Source organism: Macrotis lagotis, chromosome X (assembly GCF_037893015.1).
Source record: "Macrotis lagotis isolate mMagLag1 chromosome X, bilby.v1.9.chrom.fasta, whole genome shotgun sequence".
NCBI classification, from domain to species: Eukaryota; Metazoa; Chordata; class Mammalia; order Peramelemorphia; family Peramelidae; genus Macrotis; species Macrotis lagotis.
In genome coordinates this window covers 329,581,151-329,606,059 of record NC_133666.1, presented here as the reverse complement: position 1 = coordinate 329,606,059, position 24,909 = coordinate 329,581,151, and the positions used below count along the sequence as shown (strand labels likewise).

Sequence of the window (24,909 nt, the reverse complement as noted above, 5' to 3'; positions counted from 1 at the left end):
TCAAAGGTATGAAAACAGGAAAATTGAAAGGATGTTTGCAAGGTAGAGAGTAGTCCTGTGTAGCAGGAGCATAGACAAAGTAAAAGGAAGAAATAATGATAAAATGATGGAGAGTTAGGGTATTATCAATCTGGGGAAGGGTCTCAAATGTCAGTTTAGGATGTTTTAATTTTGCTCAGGAGGCAATAGGGAACTCCTAAAGATTTGAGAGTAATGAATGTCCTTAGAATCCAGAATTCTAGTTTAGGTAATAGACCATAACCATGTCATTGCTGGCCATGTGCTAAGAAAGTAGACTTGTTAGTATATGGACGGAGTGTTGAGAGGAAACTGAAGATTGTGTTTGTTTTATGGGCATTGACATTCTGCTATGCATTTCCAGAATCTGATGCTATCACTGTGTTTATGAGGAAGTCATTTGTTTGGATTTTCCCTTCTGATGCATTCCTTTTTGTCCTTTCAATGAAGCATTTCTAAATGACTGGGCTTCTAATAACCCTTTCTAGGAAGGGAATTTAGATCTCTTGCATTAACTCAGTGATGGAATGGAAGAAAGCTTGAAAATGGGATGATGTTCTAATGTTAGCAGTCCCAAAGTCACCATTAGCAAATGACTTCTTGAATGAATTTCTAGAGATAGAGCTGCTGAATTATTTACATTTATGGATATTTCTCAGTCAACTTCTGCCTGTGGAGGGTTAGGAGAGGAGAAAGGCTTCCTCTCTGCTTAGAGATTTGTTTATTTTAGTATTAACAAAGGTTAAAGGACTCCTTTCTACAATTTTGGCTTAAACTGAACCAGTTATTTTAGGGTACAGGATCCAAGAGGATAATAACTTTGTTAGTGTCAGTTGCTATGTCAATGTGGGTGGCCCACTAGTTAAACCTATAGGTAATCAGTTTTTGGTGAACATAATCTTTGTTTCATTAACAATATGTTTTACCCTACTAGTATAACTTCTTATATAACTTAATGGCTAATAATAGTAATAATAATTCATAATCATTTTAAAGTTTCTAGAAAGCCTCCCACACAACAAGCCTGTAAATTGTAGAAAGTGGGCTGATCTTGATCTCATGGGAACTGGGTTCAAATTTTGGCTCTGCCACTTACTACTTATATATCAGTCAAGTCACTTAACTTTGCTTTATTTCCCTGACATATTTTCCAACTCTGGGTCCATGATCATAGTGAGGTTGATAATGCAAGTGTTCATATTGCTCCTATTTTACAGATGAGAAAATAGTATGTAAGTTTGATAAGATGAATAAAAATAAGAGATGACCAGTAAAGGTTAATGGCAAAGTCACAGTAATAATCCTCAAAGGCAGTAGCTAAAATCATTATCAACTGAATGGATCTGCAATGATTTTATGATAGGAAATTATAATTTTTATCTGGTCTTTTTTAACTTTAAACAATTTTATTATACAAAGATCATCATATAATTGTATTTTTCTGCATTGTACACAATTTTAATTAGTCTTTGCATAGATAAGCTGTTTCTGAACTTTCCTTCTAGTAATGGAAAACACTAAAATTCTGATTTAACAGAATAATAAAAGTGCCTCAACTGTTTTAAGTTGACAACAGAACACTGGTACAAAGATCTTTTACCCAATGTTAGGAATTTACAAATGTCTTTATTTATAAAATTCAAAATAAATTATCCACAGGAATGGGTGACAGCAGGAAACCTTTACATATTTTTCAACTGAAACCAGAAACTGATGGTTATAGTGATCTTCTTAAATATCAGTCTTTACTTAATTTTTCTAATTGATTTGTCTTAAATGAGTAAAGAGTTAATGAGAATTGTTTGTGTCACAGTTTATAATTATAGAGTATTATCATAGGAAATTAGAACATTTGGTATCTCATACCTCCACTCATGCCACCTATCCCTCCCTTCCCAGGTTCTTTCTCTTCTTTAGGAATTTCAGTTACAAGAACTTCTGTTGTAGTTAACAGAAAAATCACACCAGCAGCATAAGCAGTTTTATAATCTTAGTTGGGTCATTCCTTTTTCAACCATATTCATAAATTCTCCAAGTCTGGCATCATAACTAATCTCTTCTAAGGCAAGAATGCACAACCACTTCCAGCACTATACCTTCTTCAACAGCAGCATGGGTAACATTTAGTGTATCAGTCATTTGGTCTTTCTTTTCATTCATTTCTACATCACTTGTTCCCCTAACCTTTATTACAGCTACTCCATCAGAAAGTTTGTCCAAACATTCATTTAACTTTTTTTTAATGGTCATTAGCAATTGTCTCTAACTGTTCAATGATTTCTTGAATACATTTTTCAATCTGGAATTTTTACCCTTTTCTTCCAAAAGCATGGCTTCATCTTTTGTCCCAATAACTTCCCCAACTTTTCCAAAGTCATAAGCTAAGATATTTTCAAGATTTAGAGTCAATTCCTCTTCTTCAAACAGTGCACTACCAATAGCAATATCCATATGCTTAAGCTAGTTCTACCTGTTATCACCAAAATCTGGAGCTTTTATTACAACAACCTGCAGCCCAACTTTTAACCCATTCAAAACCAATGTATTTAATGTTTCTACATCGATAGCTTCAACAATTATTACTTAAGGCTAACAGTGGACATTTGAAATTTCAAGTGCAGGTACAAAAAAGATCTTTTCACGTAAGAGAACATAGGCATCCTGGAATATTCACATTTCTATTTTTTAGCTATAATAAAAAATACAGAGCATTCTATCAAACTCTATGTCTCAATTTCTAATTCATCATTAAATGTTTTCCTTCCTTTACTGTGATGATACCCTTTCCTCCAACCTTTTTTAATTGCTTCAGACATTATTTTGCTAATTTCTTGGTCTTGTTTTGTAGAAATTACAGAACCTGAACAATTTCTTCTGGGGGTGTGACCATTTTAGACTGCTCCTTAAGCATCAACAGCCATCATCACACCTTTTCTGATCTCCACTGAATTTGCTAATCTCCTTAAAGCCTTCCTTAGCAAGGAAGGACTGTGGGGCAGTGCTAGTGCCCCTCTTCATTTGTGTTTTTGGCAATATCCTGAACTAGCCTATCACCAATGTTTTTATATTTTTCCTTCAAATCACTGTTGCTTTTGCAACAGTCACATTTTCTTTTGATACCTTAGGACATCTTCAACTATCCAAAGATTACAGTCCTCTCCTGTGACCCCATAGTATCAGCAGCAGCAGCAGCTAAATTCATTAAGACTCTGGCATTTGACATCTTTAGCATAAGAATATATCAAATGGGAGGCCAGAGCCCTCAGACAATTGAAACATTTCCAATCCTCCTTGGCTCTGTTCCTCTTCGACTGAGGTCATACCTTCTAGTGGAGCCACCTCCACAGTGATCACTGCCATTTCTTGCAACCAAGTCCAGGTCCTTCCATGGGCTGAAGCAGTGTTAAGCTGAATGTTTTGATCCCACATTTGGTAATGGGCAATGAGTGGTTGGTGGTACATTTTGCAGATGTCCACCCTGATAGTTAGAAATTCACATTCTCTTGAATTAAAAAAAGAAAAGACCTTCCAAACATAGATGCTGCTTAGAAATATATCAGGGAATTCAAATCACAGGAGAATAAATTTAGAGTTGAACTGTACCTCAAAGTTCACCTAGACTAATCCTGAATACAACCATTTTACAAATGAAAAAAAATGAGATTCTGAGAAGGAAAGGGATTTGTCCAAGATCTTACAGATAGTGAGACAGAACCAGAATTTAAGAGAGTCTTCCTGTCTCAGAGTGCATTTAATTTAGTTATTTGGGTTTTCATTTATCCAGATGATCGCATTTCCTAGATAATTTGATGGAAAGACTGTGTTATATATGGCATTTTCATAATATAGCTATATTGAATGCAAGAGTATTATAATTCCTTAACTTGCTATTAATAAAACTAGAAATGATTCTGTAAAAATGGTCTATTGTATATCTACTTAATAGAAGCCCATTATTACAATACAGCTGATTAATTATTCCTGAGTCCAAACTTAATGAGCACATACAACAAAATCCTGATTTAAAAAAATGTTAGTTCTATTCTCCCAGTATTAAAAATAAACGTGTTCTATAATTTGCAAGAATTAGAAGTTGAATCAATTCAACATTCTAATTATATGGAACAGGAAATATTAGTCAGGCAGAATGTTACAGAATTTAGAGTTGTAAGGGACTAGTCTATACTGTTAGAAAAGTATTCCCTTATGAGGAACCATACAGTTTTTTTCCCTTGAAGACCTCCAGGCTTCAAGGGAGAACCCACTAATCCTTGAGGAGGTCATGCCACTTTTTGATTGCTATAATATTAAGATACTTTCCTTTATATTAAACTTAAATTTGCTTCTTTATAGTTTCTGCCCATTGCTATTTGGTCTACCCTCTGGAGTCAAAATCCCTCTCCTACATATCATCTACTTGATATCTTAGAACTATTACATCTTCTCTGATTGAATACTAATACTATTACATCCTTCTCTAAGCTCTGTCTAATGATTCTTGTATGTTTTTATCTGGAGAGCTTTCCTCTATCTCCATTCTTCTCTGGAGGCTGCTCAGATTGTCAACATCCCTTGTAAAATATGATTCTCAGAACTGGAGAGTATTCAAAGTGTGGTTTGACTAGAGCAGAATGGAGTGTTCTCTGTGGTCTTGGATGTTCTGCCTCTTTCACTATAACCAAAAACTGCATTAACTTTCTTTGCAGCCATATCACCCTATTGATTCATATTGAGGTTGTGCATATTGGTTTTTATGGTTTTGTATATTGAACTCTACATCAGTTCATAAAGTCTTCCTATGTTTCTCTGAATTTTTCATTTTCATTGTCTTTTAAAGTGCAGTAATCTTCCATTGCATTCAGTTACCACAATTTGTTTAACCGTTTCACAATTAATGAGCTTATAATGCATTTCTAGTTCTTTACTAGCACAAAAAATGTTTCTGTGAATATTTTAGTAAACATAGGACTTTTTTGTCTTTGACATCCTTAGGATGTATACCAGCAAAAGGATCTCTGGGTAAAAGGGTACAGGCCTTTTGTTTAAAGCATAAATCCAAATTATTTTATAGAATGGGTGGGCCTATTCACAGTTCCATGTATTACTGGGCTTTTGTTACTGCAGCCCCTCCAAGAATGACTAATTCCATCTTTTGCCATCTTTGGCAATTTACTTGGCATGTGATGAAAATTCAGAATTATATTTCTCTCATTAATGATTTGAAATAATCTTTTAAAGATCTTTTTGAATCTTACTCAGCTTGTTAACAATTCTTCTCAAGACTACTTTGTATATTTTTAGTGATGCTAGATACACATTTCTTGACTTTTATTCTTATCTTCTCTCCTTCTAAACCTCCTCTACTTGCTCACTGATCTATTATATAATCTCTAATAATTCAAAGGAAAAAAACTTAGAAATAAGTGTTTGTTAAGTCAAGATGTCTCACCTATTAAGGATACCTTTTTTTCCTGGCCCTGATATACATATTCATCATAGTCATTCCCTAGGTATGCTTGATGTCCAGTACCCCAACCCCTGAATGAAATCAAACTCCTCACATTTAAATCTAAATATTTTGCCATATTCTGCCCTCACTGAACGTGGGAGACAAGCAGCTGAAAATTATCTGAAAAGGTATAGAGATGAACATGAGAAGTTTTCTCATGATACCATAAGGAGACTGACCTGATTAGAGACTGTGTTAACAAATAATTGAAAAATAAATCTGAATCAGGGTAAGATGATTAGATTGGGGTTGGGGGAAGGCAAAGAACAATCTTGAAAGTTTGAAGAGATTAAATTTTTTATTCAAGGGAACCATTGATTCTAAAATCTCTATCTTCAGTTTTGACCTGAACTTCAGCTGCTAAGCTTCTTTTGCCTACTAGAGACAAGAATGTTCTAAAGAAGAAAAGGGAAAGAGGAGGGATCAATCTTTGGGAAATGTTCACAGTCACAGGGGAGAAAGAAGAAAAAGAGATGGTAAATGAAACAGAGAATGAAGTCTAGATCAAATAAAACAAGTTTTCATTTTATTATACAGAGACAACTTGGAGCCCAAATAAGTTAGGGTTTCCTTGCTAAGACCTCACAATTAATTTGTAGAAAATCTGGAATTGGAACCCCAGTCTAATTCCAGTGCCTTCCCATTATACAAACACTGAAATGTTGGAGGAAGGTCAGAAAGAAAGAAGAGGGGGACAAAAAGAATTTATTAAATGCCTACTATGTGGCAAGCTAAGCACTTTAAAATCATTATTTCAATTAATCAGAACAATAAAGAGCAGCATTGTCAAACTCAAAAAAAAAAAAATGGAGCCACATAGCCATACATTAAAGTCCCTGAACGCTGAATATTTAACTTTAAAACACAATTTTAACTATGTTCTATTGCATTTTGGTTGATTATTTTGCAATTATATTTTAATCTAGTTTGGATAGTATTCTCAGAACTCAATTAGTCCAAATGGCAAGTCTAGGTATGGATATTGCAAATAACAGTTAATCTGACTCTTCTTTGGAAGCTGAGTTAGAATCTCTCTTGAATGTAGTTGTTGATGATAAAAAAAAAGAGCTTGAGAACCTTGGACACTCAAGCAGGGGCAGGGAAGGACATTAAAAACAAAAATCACACTTCACACTTTTGCCTAAGAAAGGTGTATGAGACTGGTAATTCCTTGGGATTAATACTTGCTCTTTCCATATCTAAAACACTGTGACATTTCTGGGAGCAAGGTAAAGTGGAAGAGTTAGAAGATACACTTGAACAACTACTACTCTGAAACCTTTGACAGGTTACTTAACCTCTCCAGGTCCTTGTTTCCTCATCCATAAAATGAGGAGAAGATTGGTCTAGATGGTGTCTGAGGTCCCTTTCAGCCCCCGTCTCTTCCACTGAGTACTTCATCCAAGAAAGTTTTTCATATTTAGAAAAGAAAAAGGGCAGCTAGGTGGCAGAGAATGCAGAGTCTGGAGCCAGTGAGTTCAAATCTGGCCTCAGATACTTACCAGCTGTGTGACCCTGGGCAAGTCACTTCACCCTTTTTGCCTCAGTCTCCTCATCTGTAAAATGAACTGGAGAAGTAAATGGCAAACTACTGTAGTATCTTTGCCAAGAAAATCCCAAATAGGGTCATGGAGAGTCAGACATGACTGAAAAACAAGTGAAAGAGAACCAGTTGTATAGTCAGAAGATCTGAATTCAAAACCTGGTTCTGGGCTTTCATTTTCTCCTCTGTAAAATGCATTGGTTGAACTAGATGACCTCTAAGGTCCCTGTAACCCTCAGTCTATGATTCTACAATCCTTGTCTTTATCTCACCCCTTCCCTCATTTCTTCTCCCATTTTTAAGTAGATGTATATATCTTTTGGTTTACAAACTTTGACAGGTCTGAAGAAGGGTAAAAATACCACTGAAGAAGGGTAAAAATACTCATATCAGCCCTGTTTGTGGTGGCAAAGAATTGGAAATCAAATAAATGTCCTTCAATTGCAGAATGGTTTAGCAAACTGTGGTATATGTATGTCATGGAACACTATTGTTCTATTAGAAATGAGGAGGGATGGGAATTCAGGGAAGCCTGGAGGGATTTGCATGAACTGATGCTGAGCGAGATGACCAGAACCAGAAAAACATTGTACACCAAACTTTGACAGGTCCAGACAGTTGGTTAAGGAAGCATTTATGGAAAAACATTATACAAAGAGTTTTAAGAAATTACTAAGAAAATAGAAAGTATGCTCCCTTCTCTCAAGTTTGCAGTTTGGGTGGGGGAGACTAAACATACACATGCAACACCTTGTGGTAGCCGGAGGAACCTTAGACTAGAATGTAGGAGTCCTGACTTTGTAATTTGTGTGAATTTGAATCAGTCCTTTATATTCTCTAGGCTTCATTATCTCATCTGTAAAACTAAAGAGTTGAACTAAACTATCTAAACCTCTTTCAACTCTGAAATGATTCTAACTGAACTTTACTACAACTGTAGCCTTTTTAAAAAAAATTATCTTGTTTTTAATTTGTGAATTAAACATGTATTACCATTATAGAATAATAAAAGGATGATTGTATATGAAACTGAAAAATTTATCATGTACAACTTGCTATTATTTTTAAATATAGAATAAATTTATAGTGTAAATTTCTTTTTTTCTTTTTTTTGTGAGGTAATGTGGTTAAGTGATTTCCCCAAGATCACACAGCTATTTTCATTTGAACTCAGGTCCTCCTAACTTCAGGGCTGGTACTCTATCTGCTGCACTACCTAACTACCCCTATTTCTTTTTTTTTCTTCTTTTATCTTTTCTCTCTCCATCCCACCCTAGTGATGGCTACCATTAAACACGAATATGTAAAATCTTTCTATATGCAGATAACATCTTCCTTCATACATCTTTTTTAGTTAATTTGGGTATTTATATAAGTGTGCCAGGTGGAGAATGTGCTAGACACTGGAGAAAGAAGCCATGAATGGAAAAGTAGTTGCTCTCGAGAATCTCATATGCTTAATGGAACATTGGAGTATTGATAATAATTGCCTTATTGTTTTAATGCTTAAGTGTCTTTCTTTGTCTTATGTTTTCTATTATAAAATCAATGCCAGCTGTAAAAACAAAACTAAAAAAAAAACTTGGAATAATATGCTCTTGGTACATCATAATGAATAGTTCCAACTCTGTGAATCAGGTTTGTTTATCATTGAGTGCAAAATAGTATATGAAGAAATAAATCAGTAAAATTTCTTAAAGTTATTAAGCAAGGTTTTCTGGTTGCACAGTGGAGTACTGAGCCAATTTTAAAAGATAAAGATGATTATGAATGGAGAGGAAAAAGACAGCTTATCTTATTAAAAATATCATTCTAGGGAAAGGACACAAATTATAAATGCCTAGCAATCCACAGGGTAGGGACCACAGGTAGGGTGGTTTGAAGGTGAACAAGTAGAAAGATGTAGTAGGGAATTTTAAAAAGCAAGGGTAGAAAAATAAATAGTAGCAGATAGCATGCCTTAAATATATCATATCAGACTGGGGAGTTGAACTTTTTATGTCAGAATCACTATAGGTTCTTAAGCATAATTTACTATTTGAAGAAGCATTTGTCTCTAAGCTGTTTTCTATAGACCTTAGGATTATGACAGGCAGTAAATAAACATTTATTAACCCCCTACTATAGGTCAGGCAGTAGTAGAATTAATACATTCTGGTGGGTAAAGTCTAAATTGTTTTTCAATTTTGTATCCTCAACTAGAGCACAATGCATCACTCATAAAAAGTAAGTGATAAATATTTATTGGATTGAATTAGGAAGATAAGAAACATTTTTAAAAAGTTATTTGTGAACTTTTCCCCCTTTTGGCTAGATGATTTTTTCATTCTCTTGATCCTAAATTTACCATTTGAAACTCACTTTGAATATTCCCTCTCCATTCTTACCTAACACTCCTTTCCAAAAAAAAAAAAAAAGAAGAAGAAGAAGAAGAAAGGAAAAAAGAAATTCTATTATACAAATTTGGTAAGTTTCAAGTGGTTCTGGTTTGGGGGGCAATTTTTTTCTATAAACTATTAAAAAAGTTATTTATAAATGAATATGTTTAGTCATGCCCATATAGATACAGGGAACATGAACCTATAATCATAGCATTATACATATGTACCATCCACAGTAAACAAGGGCACATATCTCTCCAAGTAAAGCCCATGTTTCATTTCCCAGGCCCCTGTCTATGCCTGGTGGTTCCAGGAAAGAGGCTATTGGTGCATTGGAGTATTGATAATAATTGCCTTATTGTTTTATAATGCTTAAGTGTCTTTGTCTTATGTTTTCTATTATAAAACCAATGCCAGATGCATAAAAATACCTTGGAATAATATATTCTTGGTACATCATAATGAATTCTTCCAACTATGTGAATCTGGTTTGTTTATCATTCAGTGATATGCCTGCCTTGTCCCATATCCCCAGAACTTCTAATACAATATAAAATCACAAAATTTCCTCCATTTTTGTCTCAAATTATTCAATTAAATGACTTCTGATCATGTGCCACAATTAACCATCAAAGATTTTTAAATTAATCATCTTTATTTTCCAAAGACTAATTACTTATTATAAAGGGATCAGTGTCAAATTGACAAAAACTAAATTTAACATGCTTACCAAGCTAGTATTACTTATAGCAAAATTCTTTAATTGATTTCCAGGAGTTGTATGATAGGGAGAAATAAAGGGAGCAGGTGTATTTGCAAGGCATTTGAAAGATATTGCTTAGAGTTTTCTTTCCTTTCAAATTTCAAGCAATGAAGTTTTCAAGTTTTAAAGGATCTTTGGTATAAAAGAAGGAAGAAGGACCCAAGGAAATCCTAATTTGCTACCTCCTTGTAGCCCCTGGAGAACAAAGATTTCTAACACAGACCATCTGGTACTTGCAGTGTGGCTGGAACCACACAGGCAAAGTTAAGATGCATTTGCTGAGACCTATTTCTATTTGAGTTTGATACCATTAAGTTGTAGACATTCATTGGAAGTTAAAAAATCTGCATTTCCCAACCCAAAGAAGGTCATTAGGAGAGAGAGATCAAGAAGGGAGACAAGAGGCATCTGACCAGGCCTCTAATCCATCCCTACCCAGACTCTGACTTGATAGACAGTAGCTAGTTGTTCCCTTAATTAATTTAATGCTGATAAGAATAAAGCACATGCTATTTAAGAAGTATCATTTGTCAATATTGATGATGTTTCAGGGAAGAAAAAAAAGGAGAAAGGAAATCATGTTGTGAGAAGTTTTCTTTATATGGTTCTCTAAAAATGAAAGTTGAAAAATACAAAAGTAATTTGAAGCTAAAAAGAAGTAAAAAAATGTGAATTAATGTTTTAGGATAAAAATGATATTAGCGATTCTCTTATTCTTATAAAGGCAGACACAGAACAATGTGGAATTCTCTTTTCACAGATCTAGATGCATATGAAGTTGAATCAATATGTAGTACTATATTTTATGATACATGTTTACCTTCTGAAGTATTCAGGATATGTGAGTAAATATGAATTATAAGGAAAGTTGGCATTTTTACCCAATATCACCTCAAATTAGGTAATGAGATAATAAGAGAGTTTTCAAGCATTCCTACTCATAGAGGAATACTCATAGAGGTGTAGAATTGAAAGGAGCCCTAGAAGTCAACAAGGTCACACTCTTCATTTTACAGAAGAGAAAACAGAAAGAGAGTTTTAAATGACTTGCCCAAGGTCACACAGTGAGACAGTAGCTGAGGAATGATGAAAGAAGCCCACAACCTCTAAATCTAGACATGGAAATTATTCTGCTAGCCAAAGAAGTTTCCTCCCCACCCACAAATCAAAAAGATGTCTCAATGTGATATGGGTTTTTGTCAGAAATAAGATCACAATGCTGAGCTCTAAGGCAAAAGAAACAGGAAATCTGGAAGAGGGGGTGAGAAGGCAAGGCTGGTCAGATGAATAACCAAAGTGACCATGCCTATAGACTTGATCAACATATTGACATCGGTAATTGTTTTTGACACCACTGGACAGAATCCCAGTCTAGAAAGGGAAATGTCACTTTTAAGGATGCACAGTGGTACTATTCATTTTGTAATTCATTCAGTTAACATATGCAAAGTAGTCACAAAATAATTAACTGTATTTTCAGTGGGATCTTAGAGTACATCTATTGAAGATAAAATTTACATAGTTATATATAATATATAGTTAATATGTATATAAATACCTAATATGTAGATATATGCACACATATTTGTGTGTCTATATTATATGTGGGTAGATATACATATATATACCAATACATAAATATAAATTTTGGGGATGGGAGTAAGTAGTGTCAACTAGAAGAAATCAGCAAAGGGCCTCTCTTATAGGGGATGGGCAACACTTCAGTTGATAATAGAAGGTAGCCGAGAACTCTGAGTGATGGAAGAGAGAAGGGAAAACATTTCATATATGGAGAACAGTCAATCTGTGCAAAGGTCCATGGAAAGGTTAAATGTTGTTTAAAGCTGGCAAAATGTCAAATGAGTGAGGGGAACAGCATGAAATACAGACAGTTGGGTGAGAGGTGAGAAGAATACAAACCAGGCTGGTGGCTTCTTTGAATAGAGAAAAAGGGCCAGATGTGAGATCTAAGGTGAAGGTGGAACTCATCATCTTTGGCAACTGATTGATTTAGGAACTGAGGGAAAGTCATGAGACTAGGAACAAATTTGCTGATAAATGTTTAACAACTGATTCTCCAGAGGGAAAAAAAAAGTAGACATGACATATTTTTAAGTTTAAACTGCATCATTAATATTTTTTCTCCATCACTTTCTTGAATTTAGATGATGACCTTTAGTAAGCTAATTTCTGAAATTGTAAATCATACTGAAATTTTTAAAAATCAGTTTTAAGAGTAGGGGAGGTAGAGCACCAGCACTGGAGTCAGAAGTACCTGAGTTCAAGTCCAGCCTCAGACACAATAATTACCTAGCTTTGTGGCCTTGGGCAAGTCACTTTACCCCATTTGCCTTGCAAAAACTAAAAAAAAAAAAAGAGTAGGGGAGGATTTGATCAGGAAGGAGATGGGAATAAGGAATAATAAATCCTATTTGGATATAAAATGCCTATAGGACTTGGATTTGGATATATCTTGGATAGTAAGACTGAAAATCAGGTGAAAAATGAGGGTTGGATTTATAGATCTGAAAGTCATCTGAATAAAGGTGATCATTGAAACCTTGGGTGTAAAAGTCACTGAACGAGAAGACCCAGGACAGAGCACTGGGAATATCTATGCCAAAAGAGCAGAGAAGGGAGATGAGGCAGCATATGAGAGGAATAGTCAGACAGACAGGAGACGAACCAGGAGAAAGCAGTCTCAGGAAAACCAGGAGAACAAAAAGAATCCTAAAGGAAGGGGGTAATAAAAAGCTCCAAAGGAGGTAGTAGAGGCCATTTGCATTCTTAGAAGTTTCCCATTTATGGTGTCAGAAAAGTAATTTATGGGACCTCTACCCCAAAAAGTAGGATGTGGCAAGTGGTTCTTACAGGTAGGGACTACTTTCAAGCTTAGTACACTGTTGGCAATGGAAGAGGCCTGTGAAATGTGACTTTTTTTAGCTGGAATTCCATATACATGCTTAGGTTTTAAAAGTACCAAAGCTTGAAGATGCCATCAACCAACAATAATAATTATGATTATTGTGAAGAAACTTGTGGTTAAAATATAGAGAAGTACATAGGCTTCAAATAAGGTTGTCTCTTTTAGTGGCAGCTGAACATCATGTCCAATATAGCAAGGGTGTCTAGGGTGGATGGGTGTGTTCACACAGGTATTTAACAAAGGTTTGGCAATAGCCTTGTGGTCTTTTGTATTACTGTGGTTGTTGATTAAGTTTAGCAGTCATTCACTTATTCAACAAAACCTATAATTCACACCTCCTGAATGCTCTGAAACATGCCCTAGGAGAGATGATATAACAAAAAATGACTCTCCTTAAGTTTATAATCAAGTAGCTTCAAAAATTATGTCACAGACATTTAGACAATTGATATTAACATTTCTTTTAGTGCTTAAAACTTTACAAAATATTTGCCTCAAAGAACTGGAAATTGAAGCAATGCCCATCAATTGGAAAATGGCTAAATTAGATGTGGCATATGAATATAATGTAATACTACCAAACTATAGGAAATGATGAGCAGGAATATTTCAGAAAAACTTGGAAAGACTTACATGAACTGATGCTGAGTGAAGTGAGCAGAAGAACATTATACCAGCAACACTGTGTGATGATCAGCTATGATTGACATAGTTCTTCTCAGCAGAACAATGCCATCAACATCCAGAGGAAGACCTAAGGGAGTCAGAATATAGACTGAAGTATACTATTTTCATTTTTTGTATGTGTTTTTTTTCCTTTTGTTCTGTTTCTTCTTTTACAACAGAACTAATATTGATATGTTGTACATGATTGCACATATATAATAACATATCAAACTGCTTAGAAGGTGGAAGGACAAACAACAACCAACCCCCTCTCCCCAAAACAATGTATATCTCTCATGACAACCCTCTGAAATAGGTAGCATCTGCCTTTCATTTTCAGATTCAGAAACTGAGCCAGAGAGAGAGAGAGTTAGTTTAGATGAGTTGTCCAATGTTATATAACTAGTGTATGGCAGTGCTTGGACCAAAGTCTCGGGTCAGAGGGGTAGCCAGGTGGCGTAGTGGATAAAGCACCGGCCCTGGAGTCAGGAGTACCTGGGTTCAAAATCCTGTCTCAGACACTTAATAATTACCTAGCTGTGTGGCCTTGGACAAGCCACTTAACCCCCTTTGCCTTACAAAAAACAAAACAAAACAAAAAACATAAAAACAAAGTCTCGGGTCAGTAGATATTCCTAATTCATTATCCTTCCTACTGTATCAACTATCTTCCCAATTCTAATATAGGTTAGTTAGTAGTCTATAAATTTAACTATATACTCTTATCCCACACCATTGAAAAATAGAGAGTATTTGGCATATGTCTCTTTTCCTGTGGATTGACATAAGGATACTTCTACTGCGTATCTTCCCCTTTCCCCTGTATTTATATTTTGTAGGAGTTGATGAGAGTATATATGTTCTAAAAACCCTCTGAACCCGAAGCATAATAATGTAAAATTTTATATTTGATTAAGACTTTTTAAAAACGTTTAAACATCGATATGTATTAAAACAGAAGCCTGTCTCTCCTTATCATTTACTTAAGACAAATTCCTTGAGCCCTTACTAGCTAGCTCTTCCTAAAAGATATTGTTACATAGTGAAAAGAGGACTTGATTTGGAGACAGAAAATTCATTCAGCTCAAATCTTAGCTCTGATAATTATGATTATGTGACCTTGGACAAGTCACTTGATTTCTTTCAACTTCAGTCTCCATCAGCCCTGAAGTCAGGAAGACCTGAGCTCAAAATCTGACCTCAGACACTTAATAACTGGTGATTCTAGGCAAGTCACTTAATCCTGATTACATGAAAAAAAAAGTCACAGGGGCAGCTAGGTGGTGCAGTGAATAGAGCACGGGCCCAGGAGTCAGAAGGACCTAAGTTCAAATCCAACCTCAGACACTTAATACTTTACCTAGCTATGTGACCTTGGGCAAGTCACTTAACCCCATTTCCCCTTAAATAATTTTTTTTTAAAGTCACATAAGGAGACTCAAACCCAAGCCCCACTCCCTTTAAATGCAGGGCCTTTTCCATTGCAATGTACTGCTTCCTTAGACTTTACATAAGGCATAACTTTATTGAGAGCCTTAAAGTTCCTGCCTGTAAATAGCCTCAACTCTAGATGGTTGTGTTTTAAAAGATCTGAGTTAAGACCATGATCCCATGCAGTGATTAGAAAATATAAGAAAATACTTAATCAATTGGTTTTGATTAAAAATACTTAATCGGTTCTCAGCCCCACTTTGAGAATATCCCAGATCACTTGAGTCACATAGATCATACTAGAGACCAAGGGCTCAATCTCTGTGACCACTTAATCCTAGAACAGATTAATAAATATCCCACTTGCCATCTTAGACAACAGAGAGTGGCCAAGTTCTCATCGTCTGCTCCTCCTAATCCAGACCTGTTTTGAGGGTTGTATACCTTTAAGTCCAAGGACATTTAGCATCTGGACAAGCCAACTCTAATTGAGGAGATGTTTGTATTTTATTCTTGAAGACATGAGGGAGGTGATGTCATGACAAACAAATGAATTGGATTTGAGTGAGGGGGAATCTGTGCTAAGTCACCAGCCTCAGTTTCTTCTCCAGAGTCATCTGGATTCAGTGGCTAGATATGAATCAGGATGACTGGAGATGGTCCTGGATAAGAGACAATCAGGGATAAGTGACTTATCCAAGGTCACACAGCTAGTAAGTGCCTGAGGCAGGATTTGAATTCATATCTTCCTGACTGCAGAGCTTGTGTTCTATCCAATGTACCATCTAACTGAGGAGAGCAATAGATTAGACTAGATAGGTGGTGAAATTCGATGATTCTCTAAGTTTGTCAGCCAGTCAGCAAAAGACCCTGGCCCCTTTTAGCCCATCTCTGCTGCCTGGGCCAATGGTAGCCAGAGAAAAATCTGGGGGTACTGGGAGAAAAAAAACCCATTTGGTGGCTGCCTTCTTATCTGTGCTTGTCTGTATAGATGTCCTATTGTATGTTGGTATGATTGCCACAGACTTCCAGTAGGGAGGGTCAATCATCTCATCACTGCAGTTGTGACCAAAGGTCCAAAGGTTAAGTGTGGAACAAGTTGTAATGATCCAGAGGATACTCCAGTGGATTCTTTGGAGATAATCCTGGTCAGTAATGCATACATCTGAGGGTCCTACAACCATAATAATTACGATAGTACTAGCTAGCATTTATATAGGGCCTTAAATTTTCTTCAGAGTTTTACATATATTATCCTACAGTGACCCTAAGAAGTCAGTGGTATTATGGCACTAATAAATTGAGGAAACACATAGATTAAGTAATTTAATCAGCTGGCAAGTAACAGGTAGAATTTGAGCTCTGATCTGTCTCCAGGTCTAGTCCTCTTTTCCCTTCCCTAAATTATCCCATGAATTTTTTAAATAGTCAAAAAGAATAGTGACACAAGAAAAGGAAAGCCAAGGGTCATTAGGCATGGGATAGAGCTCTGTCCTGGTGACCAATAAAGATTCAAACATAGGTAGATTCATTGCCTGCTTATTGGCTGTACCCAAGCTGACTGTGGAGGCTCAACTATTACTTCATTCTCATTCTTTCATTGTAGTTTTTTTGTCCTGTTTCTCTTGCCTGGAGTGAGTAGAGATGGGTGCTAAACTGACCCAGTTTACCAGCCCTTAGGGATTAGATGTTGTCTAGAGAATGTTTAGACCTCTTGGGGGTAACTACTCATGTGAGCAGATCTCCTGGGGATCCAAAAGACCCAGTCCTGATCTGCCTAAATCTGCAAGCTTCTGAATGAACTGAACTGACCTTGGGAATGTAGCTGACTTTTGAAACCTAAGTTCTGGCTCTTAGTTTATGAAAGTTTTAGCCCTTCTTTCTTTAGAGTGTTTATGTTCCAGAAAAGGAATTGAAATTTTCATTTTTTTCTAGGTCCGCTTAGAGTGAGGGTGGGCTATTTGATTGTCAAAGTCTGGGAATGAAAAGCAGGAGTGTGCAGGAGCAAGTGGTTGAGATTCAGAAATATTCTCTATGACCAACATCGGTTTGCCTGAGGACTGTGACCTTCAGAATCTGAAATTACCTCAGGGATTACACAACTGATGGGATAATACTTTGCTTTCTAGTAATATCCCATCTAAAACTGCCACATGTGAAGATATATGCAGGTGTTCATGTGTTTGGAGGTGTTTTCTGGTAATGTTATTGCTTATCTTACAAAGGAAACATTTCTCAGAGGCAGCTGTAATTTCCTTTTCTATTACTGAGGCACTTACCTTTGACAGATATTCTCTGAATTGTAACTATTGCCTAATTTGTCAACTTTGAAAGAAGTCCACTTATTAATAAATGCTTTTCTGAACATTGCTTTGAACTGTTCTTTCTTGTGAGAGTCTATTGCAAAATGAACTGACCAGAAAGGCTGTATAATTACTGATAGCTGTTCTATGCTTTAAAATCTTTTATATAGAAGTTTCACAGCTAGGGTTTAGGAGATAGCAGAAGAGTCAGGTTGGGAGAAGCCAGGACCAGGAATCCAGGTAGGTTTAGCCTTCCAAAGGCTGGAAGACTGGGGTTTGAATTCAGGTACACACACACACACACACACACACACACAAACACACAAACACACACAAAACCATAAGAAGAGGAGGTGGCAAGAAATGAACAATGAGCCCATAGAGATGAGTCCACATAGCAGGTGGTTATTTCAATAACTAGCAATGGCAAAGGGAGATATCACTATGACTAAATTCTAGTTCTGCATAAACAACTTAGGAAATTACAAAAGCATTAATTATGAAATTTAAAAGGTTCTAAACCTCTTAGGAAATGAAAGGGAATGGAGTTCCCAAGCCAGGATCAAGGCAAGGAATCAAGAAATTAGGATCCAAGAGTAGGATCCCAGGAACTAGGAAGTTATGGCATAATCAAATGGTACTCTTTTCCTAGAATTACCTTGGGAAATGGTTAGCATATGTCAGAAACAGTTGTTTCCATAGAGATTTTATGTAAAAATATACCCTCAAATTTTACTAACTTTATGGCTGTTTTCCTTTCTAAAACCATGGTTAATGTTTGGAATATTTTATAATTTATAGGGACTACTAAAAAAAAGTGCAGGAACATGGGACTGGGTACCAGAAGACATTGTGTTCTAACTCTGGTTTAAGTGACTTTGGGTAACCTAAGTTACTTCCTTGGGACTTAGTTTCCACATTTGTAAAATGAGGAAGTTGATCCAAGAAGATGCTTCCTCCTCTTCGCCCAAGAAAAACTTGGAAAGGATGAAGCCCAGGATATAAACCCACCAGTAGATGACTGACTTTCCAATATATTTGCTTTGTTCCAAGGTTTTAGCAAAACATTTTTTTAGCTAGTTCTTAGAGCAAACATTTACAAAACATGGTGAAATATTGTCTTTATCACTGTTACAGAAACTGTCACTGCCAGGAAAACCATTCTTGCTGCCATACCTTAGGAGACAACTATAATTTTATTAATATATGTATATTCTTTCAGGGTCCTCTCTGTTGTTTATATGGACCTAGTAGTGTTGGTTTTGACTTGGCATTGATGAACTTCAGTTACTAAAAATTCAATCAGGTTTCCGTGTGGTTTCTAGCTCCAGTTTATTCCTGCCAGTTCACAGTTTTCCTGTCCTTGTAGTCACCCATCATATGCACCTGAATAAACAGCTGTCACAGATGAGAGAGTACTGTGGTTCAGGTTGGAGTTTTTTAAATTTCTTTTTTCTTCTTTGGTCAAAGTGCTTCTATAAATTGGCACGGCAAGCCCCAGCTTAGGCTACAAACACTAGCTAACAGAGTAGTAGGTTGCCCAGCAACAAAGATTCTAAATACTCCCTTTGAAATTTAGATTGGGTACAATAAGTTCTTCTGTGGCCAAAAGAGCATTGATCCACATTTTCAGTTTTTTTTACAGGTTCACAAAAATAAATTCACACATAAGTGTTAAGAGTCATCAAAGAGCTCCATGATCCCAACCATATTAACTTCTGTAGCCCTCAGTTTCTTTCCCTTTAAAAAGATCTCAAAGGTCCTTTCCAATTCTGACATTGCAAGATTCAGAAATTGAATTGTCATATACCAAAAGGTATTCTAAGGTAAACTGAAACCACCTATTGTTTCAGTGTGAGTTTTTAAATCCATATGCTTCAAATCAGTAAAGAAAAGCAAAAAAACCTTTGAAATAAAAATAAAAATTTACTTTTGGTTTTAAAAATAAATAACATAATAAAAGTAAGTAATTTGATCATTATTTGCACCTGTCCTAAAGTGTTATGGTAAAGTTCTGCAATTAGGTATTAATTAAAACCTCAAGTTATAGTAGTTACACATATAATGGGATTAATGCTTTGTTTTCTAATAAAATCAACCAAAACTATTGTGTCTATGTCTAGGTATGTGTTCATGTGTATATATGGAACTGTTTGCTGATAGTGGTCCCGGACACTTATAAACCCCTATTAAACATATCTCAGAGAATAAAATCTGGGAATTATAATTTCATTCATACAAAATAAAGAGCCAAGATGGGTGTTGTGTGTATGTGGAGGGGGGGAGCGGGGGGGGGGGATTTCTAAAAGCCAGGCCAAAAAGATGTTCCCACTACCCTGAACCTTAATCTGATCACAGGAAAAAAAGGCTTGGAGTGCTTATTTGTAATCAGTTATCATCATGAATTCAGATATGCTATGACAGACACCAGCACAGTGTACCTCACAACCTACTAGTTCTCAATCAAACCTTTGCTCTGGGAGCTGGGGGAAGTATTTGAAGATCTCCCTGCAGGTCAGCAGCACTGCATCTTCTGCAGGGCCAGTGGCTTTCATGTTTCCCTTGTATTTCCATGCAATTCTCTAACTACTGATAGCTCCTACTATTGCTAGCATTGGGTGGTCTTGGTTCCTTTTTTTCCCCATTGATGACTTTTATCAATGACCATAAATGGCCTTCTCTTTCCAAGGCCATTGCTTATAAGAATAGAGACAATTCTGATTGTTTGAGGGGATTTTTTGGAGTGGGGGAGCAAGATTTTTTGTGTTTCATGAGGGTCTATCTCTCAGTTAATCAAACTATTCAGTCATGTGGGTCTACAGTAGCTGCCTTAATGAGATTTCAAAAAACCCCAGAGGGGACCTGGAAAGCTTCTCCCTCCTCCCAATCTGGGACTGCAAAGCAAGAGGGGAACTGGTAAGGATGACTCCCTCTGGGGTCAAGATTGACATGTGTTCCTATTCTTCCATGAATTATAATTTCAGGAAATCCAATAAAACAGAAATAATTTTAAATTGAGAAACAGGACTTTTGGTTTCTCATTTCATGATTATACAAAGCAATGGATAAGCACAAACTGATATGCAGTCAATGGGCAACCTTGAGAGCAAATCAAATTCAGGGGTAGGTAACCTGGTAAATTGATCACAACCATCACCTCCATCCTTTCACAAACTTAGACTATGGACTGTCCTGCCCACTGCCCTGAGCCATCATTATCTTGCACTAGACCTCAGCTGTTGTCATGCCACTGGGCCTAGCCTTACCCCTACCCCTAGACAAGAAGAGGTACAAGAAGTTATATCTTGCCCTAAGAGGTACAACCAAAACTAGGACTGCCCACAATTAAAATTATTTGTTGCTTTTGATTTTTGTGCCAATGGACCCTTAAATATGGGATTAAATTGATGAAATTAGGGACAGATTATAGAACAGGGAGCCTAAGTAGTAGAGAAATGAAGCACAAAGTAGAGATTACAGTCTGAGGAAAGTAATCCAAGAAGACTTCCTGGAAGAGAGAGTTTGAGGAAGGGCAAGGACATGATATGGCAGACATGAGAGGTATTCAGATGGAAAGAAGGGCATGTGCAAAGACCCAGAGAAGCTTAGATCTAATCTGACAGGTAACAGGGGAACCACTGTGGGCATTTGAGGTGTGGGGGTGATGTAATGGAAATGGTGTTCCCGGGCTTGCCTTGGGTGGAGCTGGGGAAATTGAGCACGGACTTCTGACCTCATTTGGTTTTCAACGCCACTATTTTTCTGTTTGATTGCCCTGAGCCATCATTTTATTTTTGTGTCTGTAACTATCATCCCTTCAAGCCTTAGGTCATAGATACAGAACAAGGGGATTGATTTTATTTAGATCCTTTAAATTCTAATCAGGGAATGTTTTTAAACAGGATATGAAACCAGGTACACAAGGCTGTCAGTTGCTAGGAGGGTGTTGTGTTTACCATTTGGGAGGAGGTACAAAGGAAATTATCCTTTACTACACTCCAGGGCTTCTGAAAACTGGCCCTGCCAAAGTCACATACAGGTCATGTCTACACAGAACAATTACCCACTTTTCCAGTTTAGCTGTCACCTTTGATCAAATTAACTAGAAACTTGGCAGATTTTTATTGCCTTTTGGAGCCCACACACACCCTACTTCCCTCAGTTTACAAAGGGTTGTGAAAAAAAATGGGGAACGGGGAGAACAAAGAAGATATTCTTAATATTTTGAGGGCACTATTGTAGAGGATCTCTGTGACTTGTCTACCCAAAGGCAGAACATCCAACTGGAACAAATTAACCCTCTTCCTGACTGTGTGAAATCTGTTCTATTATTTGTATTTTTTTTAAATGTATTTAAGGCAATAGGGTTAAGTGATTTGCCCAAGGTCACACAGCTAGGCAATTATTAAGTGTCTGAGGCTGAATTTGAACTCAGGTATTCCTGACTCCAGGACTGCTGCTTTATCCACTGGGCCACCTAGCTGCCTTTATTATTTGTATTCTTAAACATTACTAAGCCATGAATTTTCAAGCCAGTGTTTTAAAGTTTACAAGGTGTTTAATACATGTTCATTAATTTGATCATAAATATGACTCATTAGTATCAATGAACTAATTTTTAGATACATAAATCAAATTAGAGCTCCTTGAGGATAGGGACTGATTCAATTTTGCTTTTGAATTCCAGTGTCTGGCTTGGGACTTGATACATAAGAGGCACTTAATAGATACTGGTAAAGTAATTGATCAGTTTGATAAATTGAAGATGTATTGACAGATAATGTTTCTAGGTTGGATTTCCTGATCATTTACTAAGAAATTATTCAGAATTTTTAGTGTAAAGGCTGCCTTGGCAGAAGCTAAATATATATGTGGTTTTATGTAGAAAGTAAAGATAAGAGGATGTATATTTTCAATAGCTGCTTGAATAACGGAAAGGTGACTGAGTCCACATGAAGAGGTTTCTTATGTTTAGAATATAGATAAGGAGAAAGCTTGGGAGTAAAGTTGGGTTGATTAGATATAGAAGCACCAGATGATTTTGTGACAGTCAAAGTTAGGGAGAAGGAATCAGTAGCCCAGAGAAAGCTGATAGAAGACTTGAAAGACAAGATGTAAATAGAGGGCCACAGGTGTGGAATCTGGAGGGGGTCTGCTTTGTGGGTCCATGCAAACAATTCTGTACAAACAAGACATATAGGCATAGCTCTATGTATTTGAGAATATATAGGTGCATAGAGAGAGAGAGACAGACAGACAGACAAAGACAGAGATATAAAGACATAGAATAAATTTGAAATAATCAACAGAGGGAAGGCATTAAAATTAAAGGGGATTAGGAAAGACTTCCAAGAGAAAGTGGAATTTTAGCTAGAACTTAAAGACAACTAGGAAGGTTTCATGAGGAGGGAGAGTATTTCTGACAGAGAAAATATCCAACCTTTTTGGCAATATGTTTAAATTTAATGCTTAGTATTGAATGATTTTTAGTGATTTGTCTAGGCTGACTTAAGACTGCATTGGATAGGAGCTGTTATAAATGGCTCATAATTATAAATCCTTATTCCAGATTAAAATAGCTTTTACAAATAAACTTGTCTGTAGAAAAGATCCATTCCTCCTAGCAATAAAGGCAGTGAATTATGAAAATTTCCAGTCTTATATATAGTTTAAAAAGCTTGTCCCTTCCCTTTGTGCCAGCCATTGGTCAGGATTATTATCTAATTAATACATTCACCCCATCCCATTCTCTAAAAACGTTTTCCCTGCTCTGGTCCTTATACTAATAAGCACAGTACAAGGACCCTAGGTCAAGGACCCTTGACTAGCTGAAGCTAGTCTTTGACCTCCCCCTGGGTAAGGAGGTTTAATGTTGGGTGAGGGGACCTCATTCAGCTCAGTGATTGGTCAGGGTCATTTCTTTTGTCTTATATTCACACACCTGCAAGTAGGAACCAACAGCCATAGGCAGACCACAGTTTTTGTAATATATAAATATTTAAACTAGCACCCTCTTCTTATATTCTGTGGGAGCCAAAGATGCTACATTCCTCACAGGGGCTCCGAACACATATTAATATATGTATATGCATATTTTACATAAATATACATATATATTTACACACATATACACATACTTTAAATGATATCAGTTACTTACATATAACAAGCATGTCTCAGAGGTACCCTTGATAGACTCAAATTCAAAGTAGAAGGAAATGTGTGTGTATCTATTAGCATATAATGCTATATAAAATGTAGCCATTATTATTAAGAAAATACATGTATGCATATATATTAACTTCAATGTGGGGAAAAGAAAAATATAAATATACACTCATATATGCATATTTATATGCATGTAGATATGTCTATATATATACATGTATAGATATAGATGATATAGATGTAGATATAGATATAGATATAGATGTAGATGTAGATGTAGATGTAGATATAGATATAGATATAGATATATGCACACACACAAAATCTATTTCTATCTATACCCTGTCTTGTTCAAGCAGTAGCAAGGAGATTGGATCATAAAATATGTCAGGGCTGCGGTGAGAGGGTAGAGAAAAAGTATAAGAAGACTAGAAAGGTGGAGCAAAGTAGGACTAGGTTATCAAGAGCTTCTAACTCCAAATGGAGAATTTTATATTTGCTCCTGACAGTGATAGGGAGCTCCTAGAGTTTTATTGAAAGGCAAGAAGGTGATAATACAGTCACAAGCACTTTGAGAAGATCACATCATTAGCTGATGGAAAGGTGGAGCAGATAGAAGAGACAAGGCAGAGAGATCAATCAGCAGGTTTGTGAAATAATCCAGGCAATGAGAAACTGCAGGAGGATGGTGGCTGGGTCAGAGAAGGGAAGTGAGGGAAAGAATAAGCATTAATATGGTACCCATTAAACACCAGGCTCTTTATAGATATCTCATTTATGGCAGTAAAGAATAGAGCTGAAACATGAGCAGTCCTTTTGACCCTAAGTCTTGCAGTTTTTCTGTTACATCACACTGCCTCATTCCCAATTTAACTTTTTAATGACAAAGAAAAAGACATAGGAGTAAAGTCAGAGAGTGATGACATAACATATAAACATAGGCAGACCTAGTGTTCAAATAGGCTTTTGTTTTATTCTCCACATTGAAAACTGTCATCCTAGTTTCTCTGTCTGATCCTTTTGACCAATCCTATGGGGTCATAATAACAAAGTCCCAAACTGCCCAGTTTCAGAAAACTGGTTAAATTAACATGGCCACATGCTAGGAAAATATCCACATTTTAATTTTTTTTTTTTAAGGATTAATCAGGAGTGGCTGTAGACAAAACTGTGAAACAGATGCAGTTTGTCTTTGCTGCTT

General features: G+C 36.2%; 1 protein-coding gene and 1 pseudogene across 1 annotated transcript in view; one reads left to right on the top strand and one right to left on the bottom strand.

Moving 5' to 3' along the window:
* TPPP (tubulin polymerization promoting protein) overlaps positions 1–24,909 on the top strand; it is a 139,829-nt gene that overhangs the window by 93,646 nt on the left and 21,274 nt on the right. The gene's annotated exons all lie outside the window — the stretch shown is intronic.
* Positions 1,862–20,095, bottom strand: LOC141503469 (60 kDa heat shock protein, mitochondrial pseudogene; annotated as a pseudogene).